The 18773-nt window shown below is 36.9% G+C and overlaps 1 pseudogene; it reads left to right on the plus strand.

Moving 5' to 3' along the window:
- The first annotated feature begins 2944 nt into the window (after positions 1–2944).
- LOC136855180 (thiol S-methyltransferase TMT1A-like) overlaps positions 2945–18773 on the plus strand; it is a 93641-nt pseudogene continuing 77812 nt past the window's right edge.

Here is an 18773-nt window from a genome sequence, read left to right on the forward strand (position 1 = left end):
TAACAAAAAAAAACAAAGCATCAAATTTTGAGGTAACAAAAACAAATAAAGCATCAAGTTTTGGGGTAACAAAAACAAACAAAGCATCAAGTTTTGAGGTAACAAAAACAAACAAAGCATCAAATTTTGAGGTAACAAAAACAAATAAAGCATCAAGTTTTGGGGTAACAAAACAAACAAAGCATCAAGTTTTGAGGTAACAAAACATATAAAGCATCAAGTTTTAAACAAAAACAAACAAAGCATCAAGTTTTGAGGTAACAAAAACAAATAAAGCATCAAGTTTTGAGGTAAAAAAACAAATAAAGCATCAAGTTTTGGGTAACAAAAACAAACAAAGCATCAAATTTTGAGGTAACAAAACAAATAAAGCATCAAGTTTTGGGGTAACAAAACAAACAAAGCATCAAGTTTTGAGGTAACAAAAACAAACAAAGCATCAAATTTTGAGGTAACAAAACAAATAAAGCATCAAGTTTTGGGGTAACAAAAACAAATAAAGCATCAAATTTTGAGGTAACAAAAACAAATAAAGCATCAAGTTTTGAGGTAACAAAACAAATAAAGCATCAAATTTTGAGGTAACAAAACAAACAAAGCATCAAGTTTTGAGGTAACAAAAATAAACAAAGCATCAAATTTTGAGGTAACAAAACAAATAAAGCATCAAGTTTTGAGGTAACAAAAACAAACAAAGCATCAAATTTTGAGGTAACAAAAACAAATAAAGCATCAAATTTTGAGGTAACAAAAACAAATAAAGCATCAAATTTTGAAGTAACAAAAACAAATAAAGCATCAAATTTTGAGGTAACAAAAACAAATAAAGCATCAAGTTTTGAGGTAACAAAAACAAACAAAGCATCAAATTTTGAGGTAACAAAAACAAACAAGGCATCAAGTTTTGAGGTAACAAAAACAAACAAAGCATCAAATTTTGAGGTAACAAAAACAAATAAAGCATCAAATTTTGAGGTAACAAAAACAAATAAAGCATCAAGTTTTGGGGTAACAAAAACAAACAAAGCATCAAATTTTGAGGTAACAAAAACAAATAAAGCATCAAGTTTTGGGGTAAACAAAAACAAACAAAGCATCAAGTTTTGAGGTAACAAAACAAATAAAGCATCAAGTTTTGGGGTAACAAAAACAAACAAAGCATCAAGTTTTGAGGTAACAAAAACAAATAAAGCATCAAATTTTGAGGTAACAAAAACAAATAAAGCATCAAGTTTTGGGGTAACAAAAACAAACAAAGCATCAAATTTTGAGGTAACAAAAACAAATAAAGCATCAAGTTTTGGGGTAACAAAAACAAACAAAGCATCAAGTTTTGAGGTAACAAAAACAAACAAAGCATCAAATTTTGAGGTAACAAAAACAAATAAAGCATCAAGTTTTGGGGTAACAAAACAAACAAAGCATCAAGTTTTGAGGTAACAAAAACAAACAAAGCATCAAATTTTGAGGTAACAAAAACAAATAAAGCATCAAGTTTTGGGGTAACAAAAACAAACAAAGCATCAAGTTTTGAGGTAACAAAAACATATAAAGCATCAAGTTTTGGGGTAACAAAAACAAACAAAGCATTAAATTTTCAGGTAACAAAAACAAATAAAGCAATCAAGTTTTTGGCGTGAGAAATACAAACAAAGCATCAAGTTTTGGGGTAAAAAAACAAAGCATCAAGTTTTGGGGTAACAAAAACAAACAAGGCATCAAGTTTTGGCATGACAAAAACAAACAAAGCAACAAGTTTTTGGGGTAACAAAAACAAACAAAGCATCAAGTTTTGGGGTAACAAAAACAAACAAAGCAACAAGTTTTTGGGGTAACAAAAACAAACAAAGCATCAAGTTTTGGGGTAACAAAAACAAACAAAGCATAAAGTTTTGAGGTAACAAAAACAAAGAAAGCATCAAGCTTTGGCGTAACAAAAACAAACAAAGCATCAAGTTTTTTGGGTAACAAAAACAAACAAAGAATCAAGTTTTGGGGTAACAAAAACAAACAAAGCATCAAGTTTTTGGGTAACAAAAATAAACAAAGCATCAAGTTTTGGCGTAACAAAAACAAACAAAGCACAGAGTTCTCTGTTAACCTTTGTTATTTCTCATGTATGTCTGTGTACATCATTCATTCTGTAACCTGTACATGGTAGGTTACAGAGAATCACTCATTTTCTGACCTGTAAATTCCAGGCTATAGATCATCACCCATTCTCTGACCTGTAAATGATCGGTTACAGCTCATTACTAATTTTGTAACCTGTAAATTACAGGTTCTTTATCGCTCATTCTCGGACCTGTAAATTGAAGGTTACAGGTCCTCACTCATTCTGTAACCTGTAAATTACAGGTTACAGGTCATCATCCATTCTCTGACCTGTAAATGACAGGCTCTATATCACTTATTCTCTGACCTGCGAATGACAGGCTCCGTAACACTCATTTTCTGAACTGTAAATTACAGATTCTGTATCACTCATTCTCTGACCTGTAAATTACAAGTTACAGATAATTACTCATTCTCTGACCTATAAATTACAGGTTCTGTAACACTTATTCTCTTACCTGTAAATGACAGGTCACAGGTCAACAGTCATTCTGTAACCTGTAAATTACAGGTTATGGGTTATTACTCATTCTCTGACCTGTATGTGACAGGTTATAGGTCATCATTCATTCTTTAACCTGTAAATGACAGGTTACGGGTTGTCACTCATTCTCTGATCTGTAGGTTTCAGGTTCTGTAACACTCATTCTCTGACCTGTAAATGACAGGTTACAGGTCGTCACTCATTCTGTAGCCTATAAATTACAGGTTACAGGTTGTCACTCATTCTCTGATCTGTAAATTTCAGGTTCTGTAACACTCATTCTCTGACCTGTATATGACAGGTTACAGGCCATCTCTCATTCTGTGACCTGTAAATTCTAGGTGGCTCGCTTACGTCATGCACCTGTACACCCAGAGAGTCTTCGTCGAGTTGGATCCGGTGAAGAAATCCTTATTCAGCAGCCTGTCCAATGTTGTCTCCAACGAGGTCAGCCTGCGCAACAAGAATGCCATACGGATACTGGAGATCGGACCTGGTCCAGGTGGGTAATGGATCTTGGACAAACAGTCCACATTATCAAGTATCTGTACTGATACTTGATAATGTGGACTGTTTGTCCAAGAAAGCTTGTAACTTTTTCTGAATAAATATTCCATTAGATACCATCCAGTTTGAATGAGGTCTTTTAGTAATTCTACTAATGCACAGAACAATTGTGTACGTGATAAAACTGTATATATATATATATATATATATATATATATATATATATATATATATATATATATATATATATATATATATACAACATTTCATGGCTCATGTCACATTTTCAAGGCTAAAAAGGAAAAAATTGCACTACAGATAGAATCACGGTATTAAAAAGATTATAAAAATTAAAATATTTAAAATTCACAAAAAAATGGCAATGCAGCGTTAAAATTTGGTATACAGATGAAAATAAAACGAAAAAAAAAAGGATTACAAAAGCGAAATGAAAGAATAACAAAGAAAATACAGAAAATATGCATAAAGGAAAACTGTTATCGGTTTTGAGTTTTGTATGGCATTGTATTGTCCATTCCTTCTAGTTTCTGAAAACGCATCACAAACCCTTCCCTGACACCGGCAAAAAGGTCGAAAATCGCTCCGAGTAAAGTTATCTATTCGCAATTAGCGAATGGCGCCGGGCGACCGTCTGATAGTACAAGTCAGTGAGAGGTATTCACCAATGGGAGCGCGTCTTACTGTTTTGCGGCTCTCTCGGCCAATCAGCGGCGCTCTAGCATCCCGTGCGGAGCCTTCCCGGCATTCTGTCCCTTTAAACTTAACAGGGTTGGTTGTGTCAAGTGCCTTCTCCGTGATTTTCGGTAATTCCTCTGTAATTTTGTGATTGTTATGGATAACCAACAATCTGTGGATAGCCCAGGACCTTCGGGAAGGCGTAGGCATGTGAGAATTGTGAAGGATTGGATTCCTAATGCTCAAAAATAGTATTGTTATTTATCAGTAAAAAAAAGATTAATACCAAAGAGTTTAATCCCCTTGTTTAAGTAAAAAATACCAGAGAATGTTCATTTGCTGTTGGTTGTTTGTGTAAAATGTAAAATATACCAGAGAATGTTTACCTGCTGTTGGTTGTTTGTTTAAAATGTAAAAAATAGCAGAGAGTGTTCACCTGCTGTAGGTTGTTTGTTTAAAATGTAAAAATACCAGACAGTGTTCACCTGCTGTTGATTGTTTAAAACATACAAAATACCAGAGTGTTCACCTGCTGTTGGTTGTTTTGCATAAATTGCAAGCACGCGCACGCACAAAAATGCTGAAAAATTTGTGTGCATTAGGTACACACAATTCGTATAAACACTTTTATAGGAAATGAACATCAATTAAAGCGTTTTTGAAGCTAATAAATACATTTGAAGAAAAGATAAAAATGCAGTTATTTTTGGCAATATATATTCAAAATGCGAATATATTAAAAAATTTGGATTTTTTGTACATAAAGTAGAAGAGATGAGCTCATTTTTAAGACCAACTCCAGCTTTGTAGCTCCTTCCATGCAAAAGTTATCGCGTGTTGAATATTGCCAAACTTTAACAGCTTTTTTCTCCACTTTTTAATTTTGGCGCTGACCTTCCTCTGCAACTATCCGCCTCATATAACTGAGTTGACGACAATCGAGTATTTAACGAGGGAACAGTTCTCTTTTTAATAATAGACTCTAGGATAGTTAGATCCTGATGGTTGGAGACCCGCCCTGCTATTGGAAAATCTTCATCTCTGATAGTTGTTTTGCACTGTACAGCATGGTTTCTGATGTTAGAGGCCTCTGGATTCAGTAACTTGCATCCTGTACGGTAGCTTACCTTAAGCCTCTATTAGAGTCAGTTCGTACCCTCAACAGCCTCCTTGTACATCCCACTTATGTTCCGTGATTACATCGCGGACAAATGTATTTATATACAATACTGGATGTGAAGACGGGGCTGAGATGACCCTTGACTGTAAAAAATGAACCAATGGTTAGAGGATTCTTTGGTATTAATTTAGCAGGAAACTTTTTCTGAATTAGGGAAATGCAGTTCTTACGGAAGTGGTCATCGTGTAGAAAGGGAAAACTTGCAAAAATTTCATTTTAGGGGCAGTCAGCACTGGTAAGGAAACTCTCTTACTCCACATTTCTCTAAGTTGTTTGTAAAAAAGATTAACTGGGTAATAATTTTGTTTTAAATAACTGGTTAAAAAAAGTATTTCTTAGTGAAATGAGGACCAACTGGATGCTTGAGAAAACGCCCTGTGGAGGAGGGTAGAAATAGAATTTAATTTAAAGTTAAAAAACACGAGCTATAAAAATTCATACCTAGTCCAGTAAAAGTTGTCTTCCGGAAAGCATCTGTAATAAACCCAGTGATAACCATGGATATCCCTTGCCCCGACTGTGACCAATCCTACATCGGTTTAACAGGTAAATCACTCCCCCAGAGATTAAGACAACATAGACGTTCAGTTGCACGGCCAACAGAGCTCAGCTATTTTTAACCACATAAATAAACATAATCACAGAATAAACTGGAATTTGTCACGTATAATTTATAGCAGCAATTGTCAGTTCAAAGGCCAGATGGTAGAATCAGCTTTGGTTAAGCAGAGAGATACGATGAACCTCTCAAAAGGAGCTTGGGACTCGGATATTATACATAAAATCTTCCTCCAACCAGCCATTAAGAAGATTAAGGAGAAATTGTCCACTGGAGTGACGTGACAGCTGACCTCTGGATCCTTGGTATAAACACCGCTTCTCTGTAACTCTGTCTCATTCATTACCTTCCTGAAGAGAGAGACAGTTGTTCTCTGAAATAGGGCATTAACTTTCTACACTTTAGTGTTTTTATGGGCTCCTTTTATTAGATGGAATTCTGTCGACAGAAAATTCGTCACAACTATATATATATATATATATATATATATATATATATATATATATTTATACATATGTACACACACACACACACACACACACATATATATATATATATATATATATATATATATATATATATATATATATATATATATATATATATATATATATATATATATATATATATATATATATATATATATATATATATATATATATATATATATATATATATATATATATATATATATATATATATATATATATATATATATATATATATATATATATGTATATATATATATATATATATATATATATGTATATATATATATATATATATATATATATATATATAAATTTCTGACTCACGTCGAGGATCGAACCCAGGTCTCTCAGGTGGAAAGCAAGGGCGTTAACCACTGGGCCATACAAGTCTAAAAAGAAGTTGGAACCTGAGAGCAACTGCACCCAAGGAATTACCTGGGCAAGCTAACTGCTTGCATACCAGCGGTTTTCCCCAACTTCCCGACTCAGCAATGACCCAATAGACAACATTTCATTCGAATTATCCCTTCTGGTGAATAAGATAGAAATCATCAACACACAATCACGTGTGGAACAGAAATAAATTTCTGACTCACGTCGGATCGAACCCAGGGTCTCTCAGGTGGAAAGCAAGGGCGTTAACCACTGGGCCATACAAGTCTAAAAGAAGTTGGAACCTGAGAGCAACTGCCCAATTTACCTGGGCAAGCTAACTGCTTGCATACCAGCGAAGTTTTCCCCAACTTCCCGACTCAGCAATGACCCAATAGACAACATTTCATTCAATTATCCCCCTTCTGAGTGAATAAGATAGAAATCATCAACACACAATCACGTGTGGAACAGAAATAAATTTCTGACTCACGTCGACTCTCTCAGGTGGAAAGCAGGGCGTTAACCACTGGGCCATACAAGTCTAAAAGAAGTTGGAACCTGAGCAACTGCACCCAAGGAATTACCTGGGCAAGCTAACTGCTTGCATACCAGCGAGTTTTCCCCAACTTCCCGACTCAGCAATGACCCAATAGACAACATTTCATTCGAATTATCCCTTCTGAGTGAATAAGATAGAAATCATCAACACACAATCACGTGTGGAACAGAAATAAATTTCTGACTCACGTCGGGATCGAACCCAGGTCTCTCAGGTGGAAAGCAAGGGCGTTAACCACTGGGCCATACAAGTCTAAAAGAAGTTGGAACCTGAGAGCAACTGCACCCAGGAATTACCTGGGCAAGCTAACTGCTTGCATACCAGCGAGTTTTCCCCAACTTCCCGACTCAGCAATGACCCAATAGACAACATTTCATTCGAATTATCCTTCTGAGTGAATAAGATAGAAATCATCAACACACAATCACGTGTGGAACAGAAATAAATTTCTGACTCGTCGGGATCGAACCCAGGTCTCTCGGGTGGAAAGCAAATTTAACCACTGGGCCATACAAGTCTAAAAGAAGTTGGAACCTGAGAGCAACTGCACCCAGGAATTACCTGGGCAAGCTAACTGCTTGCATACCAAAGGAAGTTTTCCCCAACTTCCGACTCAGCAATGACCCAATAGACAACATTTCATTTCAATTATCCCTTCTGAGTGAATAAGATAGAAATCATCAACACACAATCACGTATGGCCCAGTGGTTAACGCCCTGCTTTCCACCTGAGAGACCTGGGTTAGATCCCACGTGAGTCAGAAATTTATTTCTGTTCCACACGTGATTGTGTTTGATGATTTCTATCTTATTCACCAGAAGGGATAATTGAATGAAATGTTGTCTATTGGGTCATTGCTGAGTCGGAAGTTGGGGAAAACTCGCTGGTATGCAAGCAGTTAGCTTGCCCAGGTAATTCCTTGGGTGCAGTTGCTCTCAGGTTCCAACTTTTTTAGACTTGTATGGCCCAGTGGTTAACGCCCCTTGCTTTCCACCTGAGAGACCTGGTTCGATCCCGACGTGAGTCAGAAATTTATTTCTGTTCCACACGTGATTGTGTGTTGATGATTTCTATCTTATTCACTCAGAAGGGATAATTCGAATGAAATGTTGTCTATTGGGTCATTGCTGAGTCGGGAAGTTGGGGAAAATCTCGCTGGTATGCAAGCAGTTAGCTTGCCCAGGTAATTCCTTGGGCAGTTGCTCTCAGGTTCCAACTTCTTTTAGACTTGTATGGCCCAGTGGTTAACGCCCTTGCTTTCCACCCGAGAGACCTGGGTTCGATCCCGACGTGAGTCAGAAATTTATTTCTGTTCCACACGTGATTGTGTGTTGATGATTTCTATCTTATTCACTCAGAAGGGATAATTCGAATGAAATGTTGTCTATTGGGTCATTGCTGAGTCGGGAAGTTGGGGAAAACTTTATTGGTATGCAAGCAGTTAGCTTGCCCAGGTAATTCCTTGGGTGCAGTTGCTCTCAGGTTCCAACTTCTTTTAGACTTGTATGGCCCAGTGGTTAACGCCCTTGCTTTCCACCTGAGAGACCTGTTAGATCCCGACGTGAGTCAGAAATTTATTTCTGTTCCACACGTGATTGTGTGTTGATGATTTCTATCTTATTCACCAGAAGGGATAATTCGAATGAAATGTTGTCTATTGGGTCATTGCTGAGTCGGGGAAGTTGGGGAAAACTTCGCTGGTATGCAAGCAGTTAGCTTGCCCAGGTAATTCTTGGGTGCAGTTGCTCTCAGGTTCCAACTCTTTTAGACTTGTATGGCCCAGTGGTTAACGCCCTTGCTTTCCACCTGAGAGACCTGGGTTCGATCCCGACGTGAGTCAGAAATTTATTTCTGTTCCACACGTGATTGTGTGTTGATGATTTCTATCTTATTCACTCAGAAGGATAATTCAATGAAATGTTGTCTATTGGGTCATTGCTGAGTCGGGGAAGTTGGGGAAAAACTCGCTGGTATGCAAGCAGTTAGCTTGCCCAGGTAATTCCTTGGGTGCAGTTGCTCTCAGGTTCCAACTTCTTTTAGACTTGTATGGCCCAGTGGTTAACGTTCTGCTTTCCACCTGAGACTCAATTCATCTTCAGAGTTAGGAGTCAGTTAGTTAACGCCGCATTAGTTTCCTGACTATCAACTCTCATAGTTGGTATCTCAGGTTAAGTACCTTCTCAAGCTGGTATTTACTCAGGGGAAAGAGAATAGTGGCGGTGACACAGGTCGCCAGAAATATCAGAGGCCTTTCCCCGTCAAAACCTCTGGCCTTGACTCGTGTCAGTCGGTGAAATTGATAACAGAGTACTAAACATAAGCAGGAAGCCTCACAGACGAAAGAAATAAAAAGCCGTAAATATCTAATAACAGCGAGAATAACAGACCATGCCCCAAAAACATGCCAGAACAGTAGTTATACTGACTTAAATACAGAGACGCAAGCATGCTCAGACCAGAAGACAGGGAGTAAACGCAGGTAGGCTTGCAGGGAGAGTGACAACAAATAGAATGCATAATGATCAGTCAGAGGAACAGCTTTCTTGATTGCCACCGTGAGTTTCATTTAGGTAGTGGTGCTTGAACACGTAGATTTAACTCCGTAGTGTTTTTTGAGTATCGTCAGCCATATGATGAAAATAGTTAGTGGCCACTCCACTAACCATTTTCATCATATGAATTTTTTGACGCATCTCAAAAATATATCGGTTGGAAATCACCTTTGCGTTCAAACGCCACTACCTCAAATCTCTAGAGGCTCTAAAATTCTTTTCCACAGTGGCGGCAGGAAGCATTAATTCTTCCTCTGACTGATCTCATTATGCATTCCTAACTGTTCTGTCACTCTCCCCTCTCGCCTACCTGCCTCGCTTACTCCCACTATCTTCCTCGTGGTCAGGCAGCTGCCTCACAGCCTGAACTCCTGACCATGTTGCATATTGTCTAATTTTCCCATTTGTTAGTATTTAAGTCAATTATAACTGTGTTCTGATGTTCTGTTTATCTTGTTTACTTCGTGTAAGTGTTCCTCCATTTTGTTATTCTCATGTTATTGATATTTTTGGCTTCAAAGTAGTTCAAAACTCACCTTTACTAATTGTTTTATTTTTCATCACAGAAGTTTTTCAAGGTCACAAGCTGGTATGTTTAATTTCAGTTTCATTCACATTATACAGCCCAGAAAAGGGAGTTTTATTGTGCTGAAAAATCTATTTCTGGGAAGACCTGTGTCACCCGCATCTGCTACAATTATCTTCCTCCTTTTTTCCCCTGCAAAAATACCGCTTGGGGGGGTGCTAACCTGGAATGCCAATATGGCGCTGAGTTGTTGATAACGGGGAGCTGGTGGCATGCTTGTAACGGCTCTCGCTCTGGGGATTTTTTGAGATTGGGAATATCTACAGGCAGAGGCCTGTAGTGACAACACTCACTTTTTCCTATACACTACCCATTTTATGGAGTCATGACTGGGGGTGCAGTAACCCCAGCATTGCATTTGTTTTTCTGCAGTATGTTTAGCAATGAATTTATCTAGAAATGTGTGCTAGGAGGGCAATTCTCACCGGGTGACACAGGTCTTCTAGAAATAGATTTTTTCCTTTGTCAAAATCCTTATTATACAGTTTAAACACTAAATATGACCCTAATCATACTCCCAAAGTATTAAGCTAACTTTTAATGAAATTGTGTTACTGAAATTTCATTTAAAAGTTAGCTTAATACATTACCCTTAAAAAAAGAATAAATTGTTGATATTAAATAGTTGAAGAGTAATCTGCAGTCTCCTCCCTCTCGACTGATCTATTTTTGGAAGTCTTCTCAACCAGCTTTTAAGAATTTATTCCCACGCTCTTTCTTGTTCTGAAATGCTTTTTCATGAACAAACTGATTTCTTTATTTGGACTAATACCTAGTTATTATGTCTATGTTTTAGAACGATTTGTCACACTGTTACATTTATTAGTTCAGAGACTATGTAGGTAAAATTAGATCACTTAAACTATCTACTGTAAAGGTGAAGATCGCATAGAGAAATAAGTTGCAAAATGTGAGTACTAACTACTTAACTAGAGAGAGAGAGAGAGAGAGAGAGAGAGAGAGAGAGAGAGAGAGAGAGAGAGAGAGAGAGAGAGGAGGAGAGAAAGATAAGTGCTGTTCCTACTTAAGAGAGTGAAATTACTTATCAGTTATTACGGAGACAGAGAATAACGAGAGAGAGAGAGAGTTTGTCCTTACTTAAAATATCAAGTTAAATTATTTATGAATTATTACGTAGACACAGAGAATAACGTACAGTAGAGAGAGGGAGAGAGAGAGTAAGTTATTCTTATGTTAGATATCAAAAGATGGAAATTCGTGATTTATGAAGGAAAAAGAAAGAAAGAGAGATATTACGTAGAAATCCTTTGACACATCAGCAACGATTGACTTATTTGCTGCTTTGCCCGCCCCTCTCCAAAGGTTTCACAAAAAGATCGAAATGATCTTGTTTGTTTAAACATCACATAATTTACTATAGAAATGCATAAATTTTGTAAAATTAGTTATATTATTAATACATACACAATAATAATAATAATAATAATTATTATTTATTATTATTATTATTATTATTATTATTATTATTATTATTATTTAATCTTATTAATATTTGAAAATTACTGTACTTATTATTAGGTAAATCATTTATTTATCATACAAAACTAAATAAACATATACATTTTACCATAAAAATTCTCTCAGTAAGAGAGAGAGAGAATTATGATTTTTATTATTTAATGTTATTCAGTTTATACATAAAAGCTTGAAAGCTTATAAATTAGATAAAAATGTAAACAAACTTTTGCAGAGTTTCTCAGGGATTCGCAGATGCGAAGCGTATTCGTATACAGCAAGAGACAATTAGTTAAGTTTCAATGAAAAGTTCGTGATGTTCAGGAATTAAGGCAGCTTGAATTGGAGGTAAGATCGAGGCATTATTGTAATATCTCTTCGTCTGAGATAAAAAAATTACAGGCCTGCATCCGGCAATATCAAAACCTGCGCCATTTGCACAGCTGTAAATCCCATCCGTAAGCACACTGAGATGGTGTTGGCTAAGGAAATTTCTAATTAAAACACAGTTGGCAGCTTATACTTACTGTTTATATTACTTGGTGATGTGATCTGTTCAAGTTTTTCAGTTCGCTGATATGTCAACTTCAAAAAGATGATTAAAGATTAAAATCAGTGAACTTGGAAAAACAGAAGGCTTTGAAGCATATGAAAACTACAAAATCAGTTTGTTGTATCAGCCTAAGTCTCAGCATTTCAACAAGTTGAAAAAGCGAATACTTGTCATGAGATAACCAAAACAAAGCCAGGGCAATGTCATCAACTTGAAATATTGTGTTTTTTTTTATAGTGTAGTCACTGCTTTGTCATCAAGGAGTCAACCCCCCATGGTGTGCCAGCGCTCCATGGTGACTAGACTAGTATCAAAGAAATATTTTTCTAGCCTGGTCTTGTAGCCGGGTATTGTGTCGTAATGAAAACACTATAACATGTGATAGAGTATAATGGACTCAAAGGTAAGAGGGCATTTTCACTTATCTTCAGCAAAGCTGAACCCAGTTTTTCCTACATCAAAAATGTAAGAAGTGACTATTGCGCATGCGCGTCTGCCATCTTGTTTACGACCAGGGCAGGCAAAAGACCAGCTCCATTACCCTCTGCTAGCGCAAGTGATACGCACAACTCTTCAGTGCTCCTTACTGTTTTCAAGAGAATAAAGCAGCAAGTATTATGGAAACATCTGAACACGAAAGTTAAGTGCTTATTTTTAAGCTCAAGTTTTAAAATTGTTAGTTTTAACTGGAATAACGAGCTTGCATGAACCTGAAACCTAACCTTTGTTTCGAGCACATGAATGTGTTCAGAGCACATGGCTGGTACCCTCTCATGATCTCTGTTATTTGCAAAGCTCTAAAATTTGATGTTTTGATCATTCAGTTTAAAATGTGTAACTAAAGAAATGTTCCACAATTTAGTAATCCTTTCAGATAACAATGTCCACAATAGCCTAGGCGGTAGCCTACATCAGACGGTAGTCTAACAAACTCAGTGTGAATAATGTAAATATAGATGTTAACTATCCTATATCCTAGATTACATATCCCAAAGGTGATTTAAATAACCTGGATTAGGTAGTAACCCAATTTAAGGTAGGTAAGAACTTTTTTAAGTTATATTCTTTTATGGAACTAGGCAACAGCCCAGTTCACACTCATGATCCTAGAATTCGGTAACAGGAAACTAAAAATTTGCCCTCTATATAACCTATATACTTGCTTATCATCTAGAATAATCCAGGACTAGGCAGTAGCTATATTAGTTTAAGTTAAACTTGCAAAAACATCCCATTATTGGGCAATCACTTTACTAGATGGTAATCTAGAACTAGATGAAAATAGTAACCTGTGCCAGATTAGATGGTAGCCTAGCCTCAGGGCTACGCAATAAGGCAATTGTGTTTTATGTAACCATACCCTTGTGAAATAATTAGCCCAGCTTAGGCAGTATCCTAGATTAGAGTAAGTGATAACCTGACCATAAGAGTGTACATTATTGAGTTACTATATGATATAATAGACCAAATAACCTAGGATTGGATATAAACAAGGGAGGTTGTCAGCCTGAGCTAGACTAAAATAGTAGCCTAAGTGTGTTTACTTATTGGCAAGTTGCTAAGTTTATATAGCCTGTATAATTAAGTGTGATCTATGGTTACATAAAAGTCTGGATCAGCTAATACCTTATACTAGGCTAAGAAAGAACAATAAGCCCAGTAGTGCATATAAACAGTGTTCTGTAGGTCAGTAACATTAGTAAGGTCCCTATAGCCTATACCCTTACAGGTGATATAAACCTAGAACAAGGCAATAGCCCAACTAGATTATGGAAACTCTTTATGGAATATGTTTGTACTGTTAGCTTAGAAACAGCATGTTGAGTATCAGATAAAAATGTAGTCTCAGCTACATAAAACAAAAAACCAGATAAGAGGATCAATTTTGGCGAGTTTATATCCTTGGGTTCTAATTAAAACAGAATAAGAAACGACTGCCTAGAATAGGTTACAAGAATATTCTAAGAGACCATGCTTAGATTAAAGTAGTAGAGATTATGCTAGAAGGATTAAAACTAAGCTATTTAAAACAGCATGGCTTAGTTATTAAACTAGTTTATAGAACACTCCTTATGGCATGACAATTTAGAATTAAAATTCCATATAGCCATTGCGAAAGCGACTGTGTTTATAATGCAGTCCTATATGTCAGTCAACCTGCTTCAAAATGGTTTAAGTTAACTTGATATTTATAACAGGTATTATATTTACAAAGTGGAAACCAAATTAACCTGTAAGATGTAATATGAATGGCATAAAGGTTTTTTTACAAAGTGTTGTTCTTTCAAAAACAATTTATTCTAAATTAGTTTCTAATAACACCTGGTTCTTTCACTACAGGCCATCAACATTATCCGTGGTAGCAAATTGCTTGTCTACTTTTTGGTTAGGTGGGTATGGCCCATTCCACCAGCCTGTTTCAGGCTGTCGACAATCCTAGGTTCAGCAAGGGAGAGGAAGGGGGAGATTATATCTTTCCAGCAGAACTCCAGCAGCATATATTTAACCCATTCTCAGAGGATCCATATTCGGGCCAAACCCAGTAACACCAGTCCTCAGGACCTCCTGTAAAACTCCCAGAGAAAATGGAGAGTTTCTGTTGGAGGTGATTATTTAGATGAAGTTGATATTGCTACCGAAATGACCTTGCTGAACCCAGAAGGATCAGGGACACTACCTTCAGCTTACCGGGGGAGAAACTTTCCAGAAGGAATTCAATCCCCCATGTAACTTTCAAAAGCTGATCAGGACTTTTCTCCCAAAAGGGATACAAGAATTCAATTAACCCCAAGTGAAATGACTGCATGTTCAGAGGGGTATAGTAACTCACCCAGTACCTCTGCCCCCTGGGCTACAGGCAGTCACAGTTCGGCTGTATGTGCTCAGTCAGAATATGCAAGCTCCCCCAAAAGGGATACACAGTTTGCAGCATTTGATCAGTTCCGTAAGGAAATTATGAGTAATATCAAAGATGCCCATGCCACAGAACAGCAGTATATAATGGACATTTTGCATGATTCCGAACAGGAAATCAAAGAAATAAAGTCAGTGATGTACGCTCCAAAGTGTAAAAGTCTTGCTTCCTGCAATCGAAAAGGGAGAGTGGAAACAAACTCTGATCAAACAAGATCCAGGGTTAATTATAAAGCTTCAGGTCAGAACACAGCAGGGGCTCCAACATTCTCCCCTGATGATGATACCAATAATCCTTACAGACATTTAGTGCGGTCTTTTCCTGATGGTATATCTGATTAATGAGAGAAAATCCATGATTGAAGTTGTGGCCATGGAGTTTAGAGACAGGGCAGCATTCCAATACAGAGTGGCACCTGATTCCACCTTTGCTAGACATGGAGAAACTCTAAAAGGAAACAGTTCTCTTATGTGGGAATACAGCATTAAAAGCTGTTGATGAAGCCCTTTACCAGATAGCGGTAGGTTGATCTATACTCCCATAATGAATAAAACTCAACTTGCTCACCAAGTACCTCCAGCCTTCTGTTCCTTCACCTTTAAAATAATCAGCCATGTGAAGAGAAAACTTCCCAGAATTATGTAGTAACCAGAGTACAGAGCAATGGCAGAACTAAAACCATTTGTCACAGTCCTCCCGGTTTCGAAAAATTCCACCAAGGAGTGGGCAACATTTCAACTCCCTTTTGAAAGTAAAAAGCTCCCCTTGGATGTTGCTAAACAGCAGTTTGGGACTCCTATGAGAAGAATATCAGCTGGAGACAGCATCAGAATTCTGTGCTAGACTCTTCTCCTCTAGTATCTTAACCTCTTCCACCTTGCTGTGCCACCACCTAAAGGCTTCCAGAGGACTCCAGGACACTTTTGTTGCCGCGCTAAGTTCATGAGAACCCCATGGAAGCACTCATGACTTTTTAGACTGGCCCTTAAAAGTGCAAATGGAAATATTGGAAGGCTCTTGAAGTCACTCCCTAATGTAACTGCTTTATTACAGTCTAATCCCTTCTGTAGGGACCTGTTTGAGGATTCTGTGGTAACACAAGTCAACGAGCAAGCATGACAACAAAAGGACAGCAGCAGCCACATCAGCAAGGACATCCTTTTCATAAGATCCAAAAACCGTCTTACAAAGGAAAAGGAAAAGCAACGCCTGGAATGCCCATCAAAGGAAAAGGTAGAGGAAGAGGCAGATATCAATAGGAATTGTTTGGTCGGGGTCGATCTAAAGACACCACAAGGAATGGAAGGCTTCCTCCTTGGGGACACAGCATTGTTCCTTAACTGGTGACTGTGAAATGGTCCCACCCTCCCTGCCTTTTAAAGTGGTTCTTTCAAGCATCAAACCCCTCTCTAGAAGATTATGTACAGAAGGCCCTATTAAAAGGTGCCATAGAGAAACATGCGTATAACCTATCAACATTGAACAAGTACATTGTTTGCCAAAAGTTTCGAATGACTGCCGTTGCCCAAGTACGTTCAGTCGTTCCAAAAAGGAGTTGGATAGTTTCTATAGATCTGAAAGATGCATACTGGCACATCCCTATTGCCGCTCCCTCTCGCCCCTTCCTAGGCTCCGGATAGGGAAAGAGACGTACAGGTTCAAAGTCATGCCTTTTGGACTAAACATTTGCCCTGCAAGAATTTTTACAAATTAGCAAATGTTGAAGATCCAGGAACTCAGGAAAGAAGGAATACAAATAATAGCTTACCTAGACGACTGGTTAACCCTAAACGCCTACTGGACGATTACACGCCGACTAAAATTGTCTGTTGGGTGCCAAGTGGACGCACTGCACGCCGACTGCGCTACAAAAATTTCAACCTTCGTCAACTTTGACTCGACCGAAATGGTCGAAAAACGCAATTGTGTTAAACTCTTACATTCTAGTAATATTCAATCATGTACCTTCATTTTGCAAACAAATTGGAAGTCTCTAGCACAATATTTTTGATATAGGATTTTTGAAAAACTTTTTCCACGCCCGCCGGTAACTCGCCGAAAATTTCAGCGGGAAACGCCGCCGTATTTTGTCGCAATTTTAGACTGTTCTATTAGCCATGCTTTATATATGAAAATGCGCGCAATTTCATGTAAAATACAACAGAAAATAACTCATGTTGTAGCTTTATCAGTTTTGAAATATTTTCATATAAATCACGATAATCAAGCAAAATTTCAACCTTCGTCAACTTTGACTCGACCAATATCAAAAACGCAATTGTAAGCTAAAATCCTTACATTCTAGTAATATTCAATCATTTACCTTCATTTTGCAAACCAATTGGAAAGTCCTAGCACAATATTTCGATTTATGGTGAATTTTTGAAAAACTTTTTCCTTGTACGCCACGCCAGAAATTTTTCACACATTGTCGTAATGTTTGCACTGTTTTATATTAGTCGTGTCACATAAAGTTTTATATATGGAAATAAAGGCAATTCATGTAGAATACACAGAAAATAACTCAAGGTTGTAGCTTTATCAGTTTGAACATTCATAAATCACGATAACTGCCAGTTTCAAGTCAACAACTTTGTTGACTAAATGGTAAAAACAACATAGCTACAAACTCTTACATTCTAGTATTCAATCATGTACCTTCATTTTGCAACAAACTGGAAGTCTCTAGCACAATATTTCGATTTATGGTGAATTTCTGAAAAAACTTTTTCCACGCTCATGCCGCAATCGTGTCGTAACATCTCAGAAATTCTTTCGCTATGTTGTCAGAATGTTTGCATTTCCAGTTTACATTAGTCGTTACATAAACTTTTATATATGAAAATGTGCGCAATTTCATGTAGAATACAACAGAAGATAGCTCATGGTTGTAGCTTTTATCAGTTTTGAAATATTTTCACATAAATCACGATAACTGCCGTGCCTCAACCTTCGGGCCAACTTAACTCACCGCAATGGTAAAAACGCAATTGTAAGCTAAAACTCTGCATTCTAGTAATATCAAATTGTTTACCTTCATTTTGCAATACAAATTGGAAGTTTCTGTGCACAATATTTCGATTTATGTGAATTTTTTAAAACCATTTACGTTTCAACTTACCTAACATCTCAGAAATTCTTTTCGTCTCGTTGTCGTAATATTTGCACCGTTTATATTAGTCGTTACATAAAAGCGGAGAGGGAATGGGGATGAGAATACAACAGAAAATAACTCATGGTTGTAGCTTATCAGTTTTGAAATATTTCATATAAATCCGCATAAATAGAAAAAATTCGACTTTCGGTTAACTTTAACTCGACCGAAATGGTCGAAAACTGCAATTGTAAGCTAAAACACTTACAGTCTAGTAATATTCAATCAATTAGCTTCATTTTTCAACAAACGGTGAATTTTTGAAAAAAACATTTTTTTACGTCCGCACGTTACGAATTCATGCATCATTTTGTGATAATATTTTCTCTGTGTTGCTCTGATCGTTTTACAATTTGTTATATACCAAAATCATCGCAATTTAGTTTACAATACAACTAAAAAAAATTAACTCATTAGCTTCAACCGCTGTGCTTACAGCCACATTTGTATACAATATATGTTTTTTTTGCTGTCATATATTCCAATATTTATATATGATAATGATATTTTTTTCATTTCTGATGGTTGCATACTAAACTTCAGGCAATGACAAAAAAGGAGCCAAAAAATG

The sequence above is a fragment of the Macrobrachium rosenbergii genome, chromosome 30 (assembly GCF_040412425.1).
Source record: "Macrobrachium rosenbergii isolate ZJJX-2024 chromosome 30, ASM4041242v1, whole genome shotgun sequence".
In the NCBI taxonomy this organism is placed as follows: Eukaryota; Metazoa; Arthropoda; class Malacostraca; order Decapoda; family Palaemonidae; genus Macrobrachium; species Macrobrachium rosenbergii.